At 40.0% G+C, this 15,604-nt stretch overlaps 1 pseudogene; it reads right to left on the reverse strand.

Annotated features, from left to right (window-relative positions):
- Positions 1–4,184: 4,184 nt before the first annotated feature.
- On the reverse strand, positions 4,185–11,385 carry LOC116156049 (LRP chaperone MESD-like; annotated as a pseudogene).
- Between the last annotated feature and the right edge of the window lie 4,219 nt (positions 11,386–15,604).

Here is a 15,604-nt window from a genome sequence, read left to right on the forward strand (position 1 = left end):
AAAGGGTTTGAGATGCATTAAGATAAAGCCTCAAAGACATAATCAAGAGCAAGATTATAATTGAGGACATGATCCTACAGCCTAAGGGTTCTGAAATATTTGATCACTTACCCACTAATTAAAATTGGAGCACTCACCAAGCATAGCTATTTATGTATTTATATATACGTGAAATCTCATTCTTATTTTTGAAATTCAAATATCTGTATATAGATATGCTAATAATTCCTTCCCATATTCCAATAGCTTCTCTTGGGCACCCCTGGGACAATGTCAAAGTGTGGTCCATAGGTCAACATCAGCGTCGGCTGGGAACCTGCCAGAAATGCAGAATCCTCAGGCCCCATTCCACACCTAACATCACAGCCAGTTTCCAAGATGGTCACCGATGATTCTCACCTCTCAGGATTCGTGACTGCATGCAGTCCTCTCCCACACTAAACAGGGCTGACCTCTGTGACCAACAGGATGTTGCAGAAATAGCAGAGTATGACTAATGAGGCCAGGTCACAGAAGAATACTGTTCCTTCCGCTCTGCCCCTTCATGGATCACTTTCTCCAGGAAAAACCACCTGCCGTGTCACGAGGACACTCCAGCAGCCCCACGGAGAAGTCCACCTGGGGAGGAAATGAGGCCTCCAAACATCAATACTAATTTGCCAGCCATGTGAGTGAGCCATCACGGAAGCAAATCCTCCAGCCCCAGTTAAGCTTCAGATGGCTACAGCCGCATGAGGCCCCTGCATGAGATAACAAGTGTTTCTTGCTGTCTTAAGAAGCATGGGGTACATTCTAGTGCAGCATTAGATAACTAATACAGATATTCTGGGAGTGGGACTTATTGAATTGTGTTTTAACAAGCCCTCCAGATATGAGACACTGAAGCTTAAAAGGCAGTGATCTAGGGGAGTCAAAAATAAGGACGCTAAAGGAATGTGAGGACTCTGGCACCTACAGCTACAACCAACATTAAATATAGCCCAACTCCTAGCCAGAATAACATAAATCCTCACACTAAAAACTTATTTACCTCAGTTCTATTACCAGATACATGTCCAGCTCATAACAAATGACTGCAAGACAAACCAAAAAGCAAGAAAAACATACTCAGAAAAGATGAAGAAATCATCAGAACAGACTCAGATACAACACAAATGTTGGAATTATCAGACAAGGAGTTTAAAATAACTCTAATGTGTTGAATGAAAACATTAGACAACATTCAAGTACAAATGAGTAATATAAGTAGAGAAATAGAAATTCTAGGAAAAAATCAAAAGTAAGTGCTAGAAGTCAAAATGCATGAGTCACACATGAGCCAAGGAAAGAACCAGTGAACTTGAAAACAGGGCAACAAGAACGTCACAATCTTAAATGTGAAGAGAAAAACAAAGGAAAAACAGAACATTCAAGAATTCTGGGACAACCTCAAAAAGTATAATATATACATAACTTGAATACCAAAAGAAGAAGGAACAGAGCCGAAGAAATATCTGAAGTAACTATAACCCAAAACAGTCTAAAACTAATGACAAATCCAGGAAGCTCAGAGAATATCAAGCTGGATAAATACCCACAAAAACCACATCTAGTCATATCATATCAAATTGCAGAAACCCCAAAACAAAAGATCTTGAAAGAAGCTAAGAAGGCGGGGAAGGAGTGGGGTAGTTGATGGGGGTGATCCTTACCTTCAAAGGAACAAGGATAAAAGTCTCAGAATCTATTCAAGCAAGAAGAGAGTGGAGTGAAATATCCAAGGTGATAAAAGAAGAAAACCACCAATCCAGAATTAATGAAAAAGACACACTGAGTCATACGTTTATATAATTCTGAATGACAAGGGTAAACTCTTACAAGCTTCCTGATGAAAGAACAGCTGACTCACAAAGTAAAAAGAAGTACCCTAGCTTTGGATTTCCCCTCTGCAGTGGCAAAAGCAAAAAGACCCTGAGATTATAAGAGAAGAATTTCAATCCACGAATATTATACATTAAAAAATACTGTCTTTCATATGGAAGGCCCCCAAATCAGACGTATTCAAATGAGCAGGGCCTCAGGCAATAAATCACCATGTAATCTCTGCAGAGAAAACACTAAGGAGGTGCTAACAAGCTGCCAAACAAGTCTCAAGCAAGGGGAAGGTGAAAAGGACAGGAAAGAGTGAGAAACAACAGATCTTGTTATTGACGTACGGTTACAACTAGATGGATGATATTAACATGATTTGAAATGTATAACACAATGTTAGAGAAGACCTCCTGAAAGAGAAAAGAGAAGAGCCAGTAATACACTGACAAGTTAGCACAATGGAGTCTGGGTGTGGAGTGGGGTAGATGGGCAACTTAAAACTTACTAAGGTCAACCAAGAGGGGCCGGGGAAGAGAAGCAGCAGACGAGCAGTGAAGTCATCCTGATATGTTAGGAGACGTAAGTTCAGTTGTAATATTTAGGTGTGGTTGGTTGCTCTGAGAACTGAAAATCACTAAACTATCAAATTAACAGAGAAGAAAGATGAAATAATGAAAAATATGCATATGCCAGAAAAGGTAAAGATTCTGAAAAAGTATAATTAGTAGTATAAGCTATGATATAGGTTCATTCCTGGGTTTCGGCACCAAAAAAAAAAAAATTATGTTACATATTGTATTATGTGTACTCAAACACAGTATTTAGGAAACTAAGACAGATATGTAAAACCAAATACATGAATTATCATAGATAATGTGAATGGATATATTTCTTATCCAATACAGAATGTCATTTTGGTCTAAAAAAACAAGATGTTGAGATTTGTTGTTTACAAAAAATAAATCTAAAACAAAGCGATAAAGAATGGTTATAAAAGAAGGAATGCAATGCACAAAATATTACAAAAATTGCAAATAAAAGGGAAGCAAGCATGGTTTTATTTATATCAGATTAAGAAAATTTGTAGCCTTAAACTTTATTTTTTTTAAATAAAGTACTCATACTGTATTTTCTCTTAAAAAAAGAGGGGGGGAGAATAGGTGCTATGAGGCCCAAACAAATACGCATCACTATAAACCAGTAAGTGTATTTTTTTTTTAAACAAATGAACAGTAGCTTCCACTGGGGCAAGGCAGTGGCAGTGAGGAGGTGAAGATGTTTCGCTTTGTACCATTCTTCGGTGTTGATGTTTCCTAACCATGTGCTATTTTTAATTTGTTAAAATCACAATGGAAGTTTTTTTTACAAATAATTTTAGTTCTTAAAAATGACACCTGTGTATAAATTCTGCAGCTCTTACTCAGAGTGGGCTCTGACATAGAACAGCAAAATTAGACAGGCAGTACATCATGATAGTACCATACGAAAAACACCACAAATTTAGGCACTTTATCAAAAAAAAAAAAAAAAAAAGGTTAAAAATGAATGAGGTTACCAGTCCTCTGCTACCCCCCCGCAAGGGTCTCTGCTGATGCCTGATTTACACCCTTTAAAATGATCACATTAAATGGAACACACAGCTCTCAACACCAGCATGACTCTTTCCTAAATAAAGTCCTCTTCTTACAGACCCCCTTAAACAGACAGACCCCATAAAACCTGACAAACACCAAGAGCTCTCTGTAACTGATGAGAAGAATTCAAGTCCAAGAAACTCAAAGTAAATACTCAGGATTTCCAAGTTACGTTATCTTCCGCTCTCTGCGTCTTCTGCATAGATCTGTGATTTACACACCCTGATTGTGTACTGAGATGCCGGCGCTCCCACAGTAATGGTAGTGATGTCTGCGGCATGAAGAGCTTGATTCAATTAAATCAAGAGTTTTAAAGTTTGATTAGAACCTGGTATCCTTTCAGTTAAGGGAAAATGGAACGCCCGGACGCAACAAGCTGCCGCGTCTGAGGTGCACTGAGGGGAGCCGTGCCACAGTCCGACTGGCGGCCTCCCCACGCACATTTAAATGGAAAAAAGCAACACCGTCAGCTTTCCGTCTAAAGTTATTTGATAGTAGACGTCAATGTGTCAGGGTCCCATGTTAATTACAAAACCTCTGTCTTCTTACTGGAAGACTTTTACACCGCAATTCTTATGCTGACCACAAACTGGTCACGTGGCAGGCCTTTCCTAGAAGAAACTGGAATTCCATTCGTGTGTGGTTCCCCACGCCCGCCCCCATCCCCGCGCGCACGCTCCCCCGCAGAGCGGCGCAACCGCTTCACAGCTCTTCTCTTTTACTCACAGCTCTGTTCTCTTCCTCTGAAGCCCGGGCCTTTGGCTCTCCCTCCTTCTTTTTGTCCCTCTCTTGCTTGGTTTTATTTTTCTCTTTGCTTCCTCCTCCTTTGCCAGGATACACCTGTCCCTCCAGAGTTACATCAGCGCACCTGTCTTGACTGACCAAAAAGCCCTTGCTCTCCCAGGCGCAGCTTCCATCACGAAGCATGACGATAGCGCGTTCTGACCCCACGAGGAGCCTCTGGACGTCGTAGGTGGCGTTGAAAAGACTGTCCTGCCAGAGGCTCGTGACTTTCTCGGTCTCCTTCTTGGTGGGGCTTCCCGACACGGTGACAAACATCATGAGAATCTTGCCCTTTTTCGTCATTTTCAGCATGCTCTCAGGCTTGCCGGGGTCTCTCTGTGAGAAGGCAACAGGAGCGGAGGGTCTCGTGCTCCCGGCGGTCTCCTCCTTCTATGCCGTCATCTCTCTCCCGCTGTTCCAGAAGACGAGCCGTGTCCGCATCACTGTAGTCGCGAATGTCCTTCTTCTTCTTCCAGGGAGGCGGGGTAGCCTCGCTGGGCGTCTCGGGGGGCCGACGGCGGCCAAGACCCGAGCTGGCAGCAGCAGGAGCAGCGGCGGATCAGACACACAGAGAAGGTCCATGGCGGCACCTGTCCAGCCGGAGGCCGCCACCTTGGCCGCGCAGCACCGGCCGCCAGACGCTGCTGCCTTAAACTTTCAACAGGGCAAACAAAGGCAGGTACCATGTAATGATCAATGATAACATCAACCAAGGCTCAGGTCACATCTGTATGTATCCAAATAGATAACAGAGAAACTGTTACAGTGACAAGATAGTTTGATTAAAGAGAACAAATCACAATTAGACTAACAGACAATGTATCTCTGTCAACAAGAAAGAAAAAATTTTGACATAACATTTTAAAATGACTATAACTCAATAAAAAATGTTTATATATAAAACAAAACAAAATAAAATAAAATAAAACAAAAAACAAAAACCAAGAAAGGACTACCAAGCAGAGTTCACCGAACTCTCATGTTCAGGTAATTAATGACAGCTAATTTCACTGGGCATTTACTCAGAAGAATGTCTTTCATGGAATATTTTAAATATATATTATCTTATACTGGGGATAAACATATAACATAGATACTATTTTCCCCATTTAACAGGTTCCCCTAAACTGGAACCATCTGAAAATAAAGTGCTACTTATAATTATTATGTTATGCTGTGCTTTTAGAGAAAATGTTACTAAATTCTACAAATCAGAGGTTTTACAAGCTACTTTGTCTGATATGACCTATAAAACCAAAATTTAAAAAAACTCAATGAAAAGTCACTAACTCATAAAATGAGGCATTCTCTAACTTAAAAACTTTAGATCAAAGAAAAGTAACCAGCATCCAAATTACTACTTTCCTGGGAAGAAACAATGGGGAAGTTCATTACATGAAAACTTAAGACCTACAACTAAAGCTGTTGCAGAGAAAACTTGTATTTAACTTATTTTTAAAGACTAAAAATAATTATGAAATTTATATTTAGCTAAAATAAATATGAAAAATAACAAACCAAAGAAAGCATGAAAACAAAAGGATAAAATCTAAAATAAAGAAAATTAAAATAAAGCCAAAATAAATGAGGAAGACTAAATTAAACCAAAAGCATTTTTTAAATATGTCACATAAAATGGGCAAAATTTGGGGGGAAGTGAGAAAACAAAAATATACAACAGAGCTGAGGAAACACATATATCCACAAAGATGCAAGAATAGTAAAATTATAAGAGAATCGTATGTGGCATTTCACAGCAGTAAATTTTCCGAATATAGAGAAGGAAACATTGCTTACTAGTAAAATTTTAACAAATTGATCCTTAAAAAAAAAGGTTATTAGACCAATAACTGAAGATGAGATTTGTAAACCCATTGATGATATAAAAGCCAACAGGACTGGGAATCTCTGCCCTGAATTCTAGCCAGCCTTCCAGGAGCAGATTAGTCATGATGTCACACACTTTCCACAAAATATGGAGAGCTCCACAAATCATTAACAAAAAACCATAGGAAAACTTCTCTTACAGTTTTGATGGAAGTGTACCTACTAATATATTAGTTCAAGAGTATATTATAAAAATAATATATCATGACCCACTGGAATGTGCTGTCTACAAAAGCAGTGGCTTTCTGTTATTCATAGTGGAATTTCTATCTAAAACATAGGAAGTGCTCAATAAACTTTTTGGGTTTTTGAGGGGAGGTAATTAGGTTCATTATTTGTTCTTAGAGGACATACAGGGGATTGAACCCAAGACCTTGTGCGTGCCAAGCATGTACTCTACCACTTGAGCTATACCCTCCTCCAATAAGTTTTTTTAAATAAATGAAAGTCCAGGTCAGGTCTATTCCAAAAATATAAAGCCAGTTCAACAATAGGAAATTTAATCAATATAAGCCACTATATCAATAAATTAATCTGGGACACAGGATGAAAATCACTAGTTAATTAGATGCAAATTTTCAATTATATTTTGGCAACAACCATTTAGTAATGGCAATGGAAGAAAAAAATAACAGTAATGTAATGTTGAAAATGGTAACTAGCTAGAAAGATATATGATTCAGGTCAAAAATCATTTAAAATGTTAGAAAAGAAATCATATCTGGAATGGGATTTATATCCAGAATATATAAAGAACTCTGACAACTCAATAAAAAGACAAAAAACCCATTTTAAAAATGGGCAAAGAATTTTAATAGACAATTCTCCAAAGAATAATACACAATGGCAAATAAGCACATGAAAAGATGCTCAACATCACTAGTTATTAGAAAATGCAAATCAAAACCACAATGAATGACTGGATAAAGAAGTAGTGGTATATTTATACAATGGAATACTACTCTGCCACAAAAAATGAGAACATAATGCCATGTGTAGCAACATGGATGGATCCAGAGATTGTCATTCTAAGTGAAGTAAGCCAGAAACAGAAAGAAAAATACCATATGATATCACTTATATGTGGAATCTAAAAAAAAACGACAAACATTTACAAAATAGAAACAGACTCATAGACATAGAAAACAACCTTATAGTTACTGGGGAGAAAAGGGGTGGGAAGGGATAAATTGGGAGTTTGAGATTTGCAGATACTAACTACTATATATAAAATAGATGAACAAGGTCATACTGTGTAGCACAGGGAACTATATTCAATATCTCATAGTAACTAATGATGAAAAAGCATATGAAAACACACTTATGTATGTTGATGTATGACTGAAACATTATGCTGTACACCAGAAATTGACACATCATAAACTGTCTATTACTTCAATAAAAATATGTAGACAAAAACAAACCCACAATGAGATACCACTTCACCACCAGGATGGCTATGATTTAAAGGGTAGACAACAACAAATGTTGGCAAGGATGTAGAGAAACTGGAACTCTCATACATTGCTGGTGGGAATGTAAAAGTGAAAAAAACCTGTACATAAATATTCATAGCAGCATTCATAATAGCCAAAAAAAAAAAAAAAGAGAGAGAGAGAGAGAAATAACCCAAATGTCTATCAGCTTATGACTGGATAAACAAAATGTGGCATACCCTACAGTGGAATATTATTTGACCATAAAAAGGAATGACAGATGATAAAAGCCACAACGTGAATGAATCTTGAAAACACTTACGCTAGGTGACAGAAACCAGATACAAAGGCACATATTATATGTGAAATATGTATATATTTATATGAAATGCCCATTATAGGCAAACCCACAAAGACAGAAAGTAGGTTAATGGTTGCTAGGGAATGGGGGAGGGGAGAATGGGGAATGACTGCTAATGAGTACAGGGCTTCTTTGGGGGCTGATAAAAATGATCTGAAGTTAGTGTTGATGGTTGCATAACTCTGTGAAGATACTAAAAGCCACTGAAGTGCACACTTCAAAATGGGAGTTATATAGTACATGAGTTGTATCTCAGTAAAAGTGTTCTTTAAAAAAGTGTTTCTGTAAGACATAAAACAATGTTCCTGAGATCCAAGACTTATCAAAATATTGAACCATCAAAACTAACATAAAACTTTCAGACAATTTAACTTAGCAAACACTTTTTTGGGTTGTGCTTAAAATTTTTTACAAAAGGGAGATGAGATCCACTGGATGTAACTTTTTTAATTCAAAGGGGGAAAAGGTATGTCAAAAATAAAGACTGTAAAAGGGGCTTTCCTTGCTAGATATTACTTTTTATTACAAATCTCCCTTAGTCAAAAGGAAAATACACCAGTGACAAGAAAGAGTCCAGAATACAGTCAAATACATGTACAGTGTCTATTTGCGAAAAAAAATTTACACCTTATACTGTATAAAAATATATATTTGAATGAATAAGTATAAAACACAAAACCAAAAACAAGGAAACACTCAAGCAATAACATATTAAGTCTGTTATAAAAAGGTGGAAATTCTTAGAGTAGATTGAAAAGATTGGGCTACATGGTGCTTACAAAGGAGACACTTAAAACATCTCATAAAAGTTCATTCATTCATTTAATAACTTTTCAACACTTACTATACCTCGAGGATACAACAGTGAAAAGCAAAGACCACCCCCTGCAGCCTTCACTCAAGAAGGGGAAAATGGACGGTGAACAGCACAGTCACAAGGAAACTCGAGTGTGATAGATGAGAAATGCTATGTTAAAAATAGACAGTGGATTAAGGTAAGGGGGATGGGAACGCTGGGGGTTAGTGCAGCAATTCTAAGCCGGAAGTCTGCGTAGAGCTTACTGAGCAGCGACATTTGAGCAAGGTCCCGGGGTGGGGGGGCGAGCCAGCAGGCTCCCTGGGGAACGCGTAAGGCAGGCAGGTGCACCTGCTACTGCAGGCAGGTACACGTGGTACCAGGACGAAGATGGCCTCGTGCCCGGTATGCTTCTACATCAGCGAGAAGGCAAGTGGGGCCCGAGTAGAGTGATCAAGGGGTGGAAGAGGTGAGACTGGAGAAATAACAGGGCCACCTAACCCACTCTGAGAATTCTGGATTTTACCCAGAGAAAAATGTAGATGCGGAGCAGAGGAGTGACACAGAATAACCCCACGCACAATTCTGTGAGGCGCACACGGGATTCTATGCTCAGGTGCCAGGGAGGAGGGGCAGCAAAACCTGCTCTGAGCCTGTTCCCAGAACGCAGCCAAGTACCCTGGGCTCATCAGGGTAACCCCGGCGGGGAGGATCAGAAGATGTCAGACTCTAGATACATTTTAGATACAGGGACCAGGGGTTTTGCTGACCAAAAAGATGTGGAGCCTGAGGGAAAAACACAGGTCAAAGATGATTTCAAGGAATCTGCTATGAAACAAGAAAAGGAAGGCTCCAGAGGGAGCAGGTTTGGGAGGGGGAGTCCAGGACCTCAGTGTTAGTCTTGGTGAGCTCAAGTCTATTAAACATTCAATCAGACACAGAGTGGACTGTTAGGTAAAAGCATCTCGGGTGCAGGAAGAGGTCTACACACCAGAGATTATCAGAAGTGACCAGGCCACAAACAGTCCTGATGAGAAGACACAGGATCACCAAGGGAGAGGCCTCAGACTGAGAAAGGAGAAGGACCAAGGACTGCGCTCTGGTGCACACTAACCTCCAGTGGTAGGAAGGAGGAGGAACTAGCAAACAATGAGAGAGAAGGAAAATTTACAAAGTGTGGGAGCCAAGTGAATAAAGTGGATGGGGGGGGGGGGAAGTAGCTGATAGCGTCAAATGTGGTTAAAAAGTCAAGTAAGACGGAAGACTGAGACTTCACCACTGGATTTCACAATGGAGCTCACTGCTGACCTTGACTAAAACGTTAAGGGGTGGAAGAGGGTTTTAAGGCTTTTAGTTCCTATCAGTATGCTAAATTAGCACCATTGCTGGATCCCACCCAGATGATCATCCCAGGAGGAAACAGAGGCAGAAAGCAAAGCAAACTGTGAGAAAGCCCAGGTGGGTTATCTGAACAGATGTGTGAGCTGTGCTTTGCCCTGGGACAAAAGGCACCTGCTCCCACCTGGGGATGACCAATGACAAGGGGGGAAGAAATAACTGCAACTTATGTTATGTTCTAGAGAGTAATTTCCCTAATATAAAAAAATAAACCTATAATTTAAAAACTTTCCATAAAGAAAATCCAGACCCTAGATACATTCACTGGTGAATTTTTACAAACTAATTTTCAACAAATATTTCCAGGAAATAGACAATGAGGAAACACGTAACATGTTTCTTTAAGGCTGCATAAAATTGATATAAAACCTGACAAAAACAGTATGAAAAAGGAAAATATAAGTCTCTCTCATGAACAAAGACAAAAATCCTAAGTGACTTATCATGAAATATATTTAAAGATAATAGAATATAAAGAACAGGTGGGATTTTTTTTTTCCTGGAAAATAGGCTGGTTTTACATTTGAAAATCAAAATGTTAATAGAATTACCTCAACTAATATGATAATATCAATCCATTAAAAGAATAAAGAAGAAAACCATACAGTCATCTCAATAAATTCAACATCCATTGGATAATAAAAACTTCAGCAAACCAAAAATAGAATGAAACTCCCAAAGAATATCTACCAAAAAAGTTACAACAAATACCATCCTAAATGATAAAATATTGAAAGGTTTCCCTTGAAGGCTGGGATGAAAACAAGTATATACTATTCTATTCCATGATACATGAGAGCTCCTAGCCACAGCAATAAACAAAAAGAAAGAAAAATTCTTAAATGGGTTAAATAGTAAGAAATGGCTATATAACATAATTGTGTGGCTAGAAAATCCAAAATAATTTACAGATAAAATACTATAATTAATAAGTGGTAAGGTCACTAAAAACAAGTTCAATATACAAAAATTGACAATATTTCTTTATGCTAGCAACACCCAAATAAGGAGAAAGTTTTTCAACCACCTAAGAATAAATCTAACAGAAGCACAACATTTACACATCAAAATTATCAAACATTGCTGAGAAAAATTAAAGGAGACCTAAGTAAATGAAGAGAAAGGCCATGTTCATGAGTTGAAAATTCAAGACAATATTAACATAACCAACTCCCAAATCGATCTATAGATTCAGTGCAATACCAAATTCCAGTAGATTTCCAGGTAGAGGTGGGGCATGTTGACAAGATGATTATAAAGTTCATACAGAAATACATAGGACTTAAAGCAGCTAAGGTAAATCTTGAAGAACAAAAGTGGAAAACGTATATCCACAGATATGAATACTTTTGACAAAGCTACAGTGGTAAGGGCAGGGTGGTGCTGGCATGAGGAGAGACAAAGAAAGCAATGACAATAGAAATAAGAATCCCAAAAGAGACACACACATTCGGTTGTCTGATTTCCAACAAATACCACTGGAATTCTGCAGGGAAAGGAAGGTATTTTTGATAAAAATACTGCAGGAACTGGATAGCTACAGCCCAAAAATAGATATATTCATGTTTATGTATATATATATAGAATAGTTTGAAATGGATCATAGACTTAAATGTGAAAGCTAAAACAATTCGAGCTTTTAGAAGATAACATAACAATTCCTTTATGACTCTGGGATGGGCAAGACTTTTTTTTTTTTTTTTTTGGTGGGGGGAGGTAATTAAGTTTATTTATTTATTTATTCTTAGAGGAGGTACTGGGGATTGAACCCAGAACCTCATGCATGCTAAGCATGTGCTCTACCACTTGAACTATACCCTCCCCACCCAAGACTTTTTTTTAAACAGGACACAAACAGCACTCACCATTAAAGAAGAGATTGATAAGCTGGACTTAATTAAAATTCAAACAAGCCTCAGATTCAAAAAAGACATCTGCAGTACATGTGTCTGAAAAAGGACTCATTATCTAGCACATATAAAGAATTCATCCATTTTTTTAAATGTAAAAAAAATGATCAAAATAGTCAGAAAACATGAAAAGATGCTCAACATGATCTGTGTTGAGAGAAATTCAGATTAAAACCTCAATGAGCTACCACTACACCACTATACTCATCCACCAAGTACTGAAAAGGAAAAAAGAAAAGAAAGCCTCACAAGCAACAGCGAATGCCAACCCGGCTCTGGCACAGCAGGCCTGCTCACACGCAGCTGGCAGAAGGTCAAGCAATGCAACTGCTTTGTCAAACCGTTGGCCTGAATCTATCAAAGCCAAACCTGTGTACGTGTGCTATGACCCATCAATTCCACTTCCAGGTTTATATCCCTTGGAATCAAGTGCACAGTGACAAGAGCCAGAATAAGAAACAACCCAAATGTCCACCCAGAGCAGAAAAGATATTCATACCGTGGGGGGAAAAAAACCAAACCACTGCTACACATGGATGACTTCAAACACAGAATGTTGAGTAAGTCAGAGCAGAATATACTGCATGATTCTACTTGTATGAAGTTTAAAATGAGACAAAACTAATACATAATAATAGAAGTCAAAATAATGATTACCCTTGAGTGAGTGGGCAAGTACAGTCTTTGAAACAAAATAAGGAAGCCTTCTGTGGTACAGAAAATGCCCCATATCTTGATCTGGGTGCTAGTTATCCAGCTGCAGAGTATATGAAAAATTCATCAAGTTGTACCCTGAGGATCTGTGTGCACTTTAATTCAACTTCAAAAAAAAAAAAAAAGAAATGTTAACAACTTGAAAGTAACAAGATCTGATCACAGACTAGATGTGCAGGTAAAGAACAGCACTTAGAAATAAATGCTGTTTGTCACCCGGATGACGGGCTGGCCGGTAATAACATTTAAATGAGAAGGGTGGGGTTATTAGTAACAGCTTTCCTTTTGGATCTGTAGGGTTTGAAAGGCCTTTAGAAGAGCTATACAGAGATGTCTAGCAGAGAGTTGGCCAGGTGGGTCTAAGGTGGGGGAGAGGTCTGGGCTGGAGAGCCGGAAAAGCTTCCCAGCTAATGGTGCAGCCCCAGAGAGAAGAGGAGATCAATCAGCAAGACCTGAGGAAAGTGAGGACAACAGGGGACCAGAAATGGACACCTTGGGAGAAACAGTAATAACAGGCAAGAAGAGGAAGAAGGCTCCATGGAGAAAACAGAAAAGAAATAATCACAGAGGAAGGAACAGATCAGAAACCAGCCAAGACTTTCCAGGAGGGAATGAACATGAGTGCCAACTGGACAGAAGGCTCAATTGAGGCAAATACTATAGAATCACAACATTTGTCTTAATAAGGCCACTGCTATCCCTTCCCAGACAGATCCAACAAGTGAAGCGGTTTGAATGTGAAAGGACAATGGGGAAGCCTTTGCCAGAAAATACAACTTTAACCTAACCACTGCACAGTCTACACATAATATTACAGGAGATTATTTGAGGTGATATAATCCATTCTTTCTCGCAGATATCCCTGGTTCCACGCCTGGATCAAGCAGGACCATCAGAAAGAGGGCTACGAGGCCCCGCTGTTGGAGGACTTAGAGACCTGCATTGACTGAGTTCTCCTTTGGCGCAAAGTGTCCAGCTTCCCCTGAGAAGCAATTACAGGCAGCAGGCTGCACCGAGATCCAGTGGTCAGTTTACTGTGATACCTACAGGAAGACTAGGAAAGGATTTTTTTTTAAGAATTCTTAATGCCTCATAAGGCATTACCATGATAATTTTTTCAGGGTCAATGCAAATCATGTAACAGACAACAACTGCATTTTTGTTACCACCATCAGAAAAATCAGACAAATATAGTATAGAATAGCATAGAAATAAAATAGGACCTGCATGTTTCTGCATACTGACATATGCTCCTGCATATTATCTCTGAAGTTGATTTTCATCTATTTCTGTATTTCCCTTCTAACCTACTGATCTTGAAAGTCTCATATAGGACAATGCAAACAAAGTAGGGGGGAAAAAACTAACTCTGAGATGTTCATTTTCTGTGGATCTAGGAAACATGTAGAGAACCACAAAGGTGAGGCTGGAGGAGAAGAAAGAAAGAATGGATCCCAAGAGGATCTGATCTGCCCTGCATCTCCTGAACTCTCTTGCCTACAAGGTCCACACACTAGCTGGATAAAATGTACCCCAGTAGGAGAGCATCTTTTGGTCATTGATTACATTGGTCTGAAAGTCTGACTGTTGGCTAGGCTGCTGAGAATGAGCCAGTCAACCTCTTGGGCTCAGTGGTTTTCATCTTTCATGCTAGGCAAAAACAGGTGATCCATGAAGCTCTTTCCTTCACTACTTCCTGTGCCTGAGAAGTCAGGATGAAGGAAGCACCCCCATCTCTCAGTGCCACGTGTGATAAAGGGCAAAAGTGAGGGCCTCTCAGGAACTGAAAAGAGTGGAGAATTTGAAATAAGTCAAAGGCTGTTAGGAATGTCTGAAATTAAATGTTCTTAGTGGTAGTTGGCATCCCCCGCCCCCTCCCCCAGACTACCTCCCTCAAAACCTCAAAAGTGTAATTTCTTGGGCAGACTTGCTCCTTGCCTTAGCTTAGCTCACCTCTCCTGAAACTTGGCTCAAACCTCAGGCTGTCTCAGACTGCAGGGTGGCCTGTGGAGCGCAAGGATCCCATAGTGCTACCAGCCGTGCACATCTAGGGTTTCCTCTTTCTTGGCCTTGATCCTCCTCTGCTCTGCAGCCCTGGTGGGAAGTCTCCATTCAGAAGAGCCATCTTCCACGTGGGACTCCTCTTTACCTCACAAGATGGCCTTTGTTCCTGAGAACCAGAACCTGGGGACAAAATCATTTTAGCTGGAGCCTACATTAGGGTCTCAAATCCTGGAACTTCCTGTGCCCCAAAATTTCCAGTGGGTTCTTCAATAATCTCAAGTCAGGACCACTGAAAACATTCTGGCTGGGCAGTTCAGATTAGGCCCAGAAAGAACCATTATGAACTGTGATCCCAGAGCCCTGAAGAGACACCAAGAATCCCACAAATCCAGGTGCCCCGTGATAAAGAGTCCACGTTATACTTCACAGCGACGTCCAGTGCTGGAAAGGATGCAATGCCAGATTCGGGCAGAATCGTTTCTTAGGGAAGAGGGAGAGGTGGATATGCCCCTCCAGCAGGCTGTGTGGTCTCCAGGTACTCGCTGGCCTCTCTTGGGTCTCTGTTTCTTTATCTATTAGGCAAAAGGGCGAGGACTCGCTGAAGTCCTCATGGAGCGCGCGTTGGCCTCAGAACACGGGGTCGCCAACACTACTGCGGCCTTTCTTAGGATCCGGAGGCGCCGGTGCCCGCAGTAGGGCCAGGCCCGAATGACCCACAGCGGCTGCTCGGTGGGGCCAGTATCCGACGTCCGAACCCCACCCTCCCGCAGGCTCAGCGGGTTCTTCACTCGGGCCGCGCCCCAACCGCGCTCCAGTCTATGCGCGCCCAG

The sequence above is a fragment of the Camelus dromedarius genome, chromosome 8 (assembly GCF_036321535.1).
Source record: "Camelus dromedarius isolate mCamDro1 chromosome 8, mCamDro1.pat, whole genome shotgun sequence".
Classification (NCBI taxonomy): Eukaryota; Metazoa; Chordata; class Mammalia; order Artiodactyla; family Camelidae; genus Camelus; species Camelus dromedarius.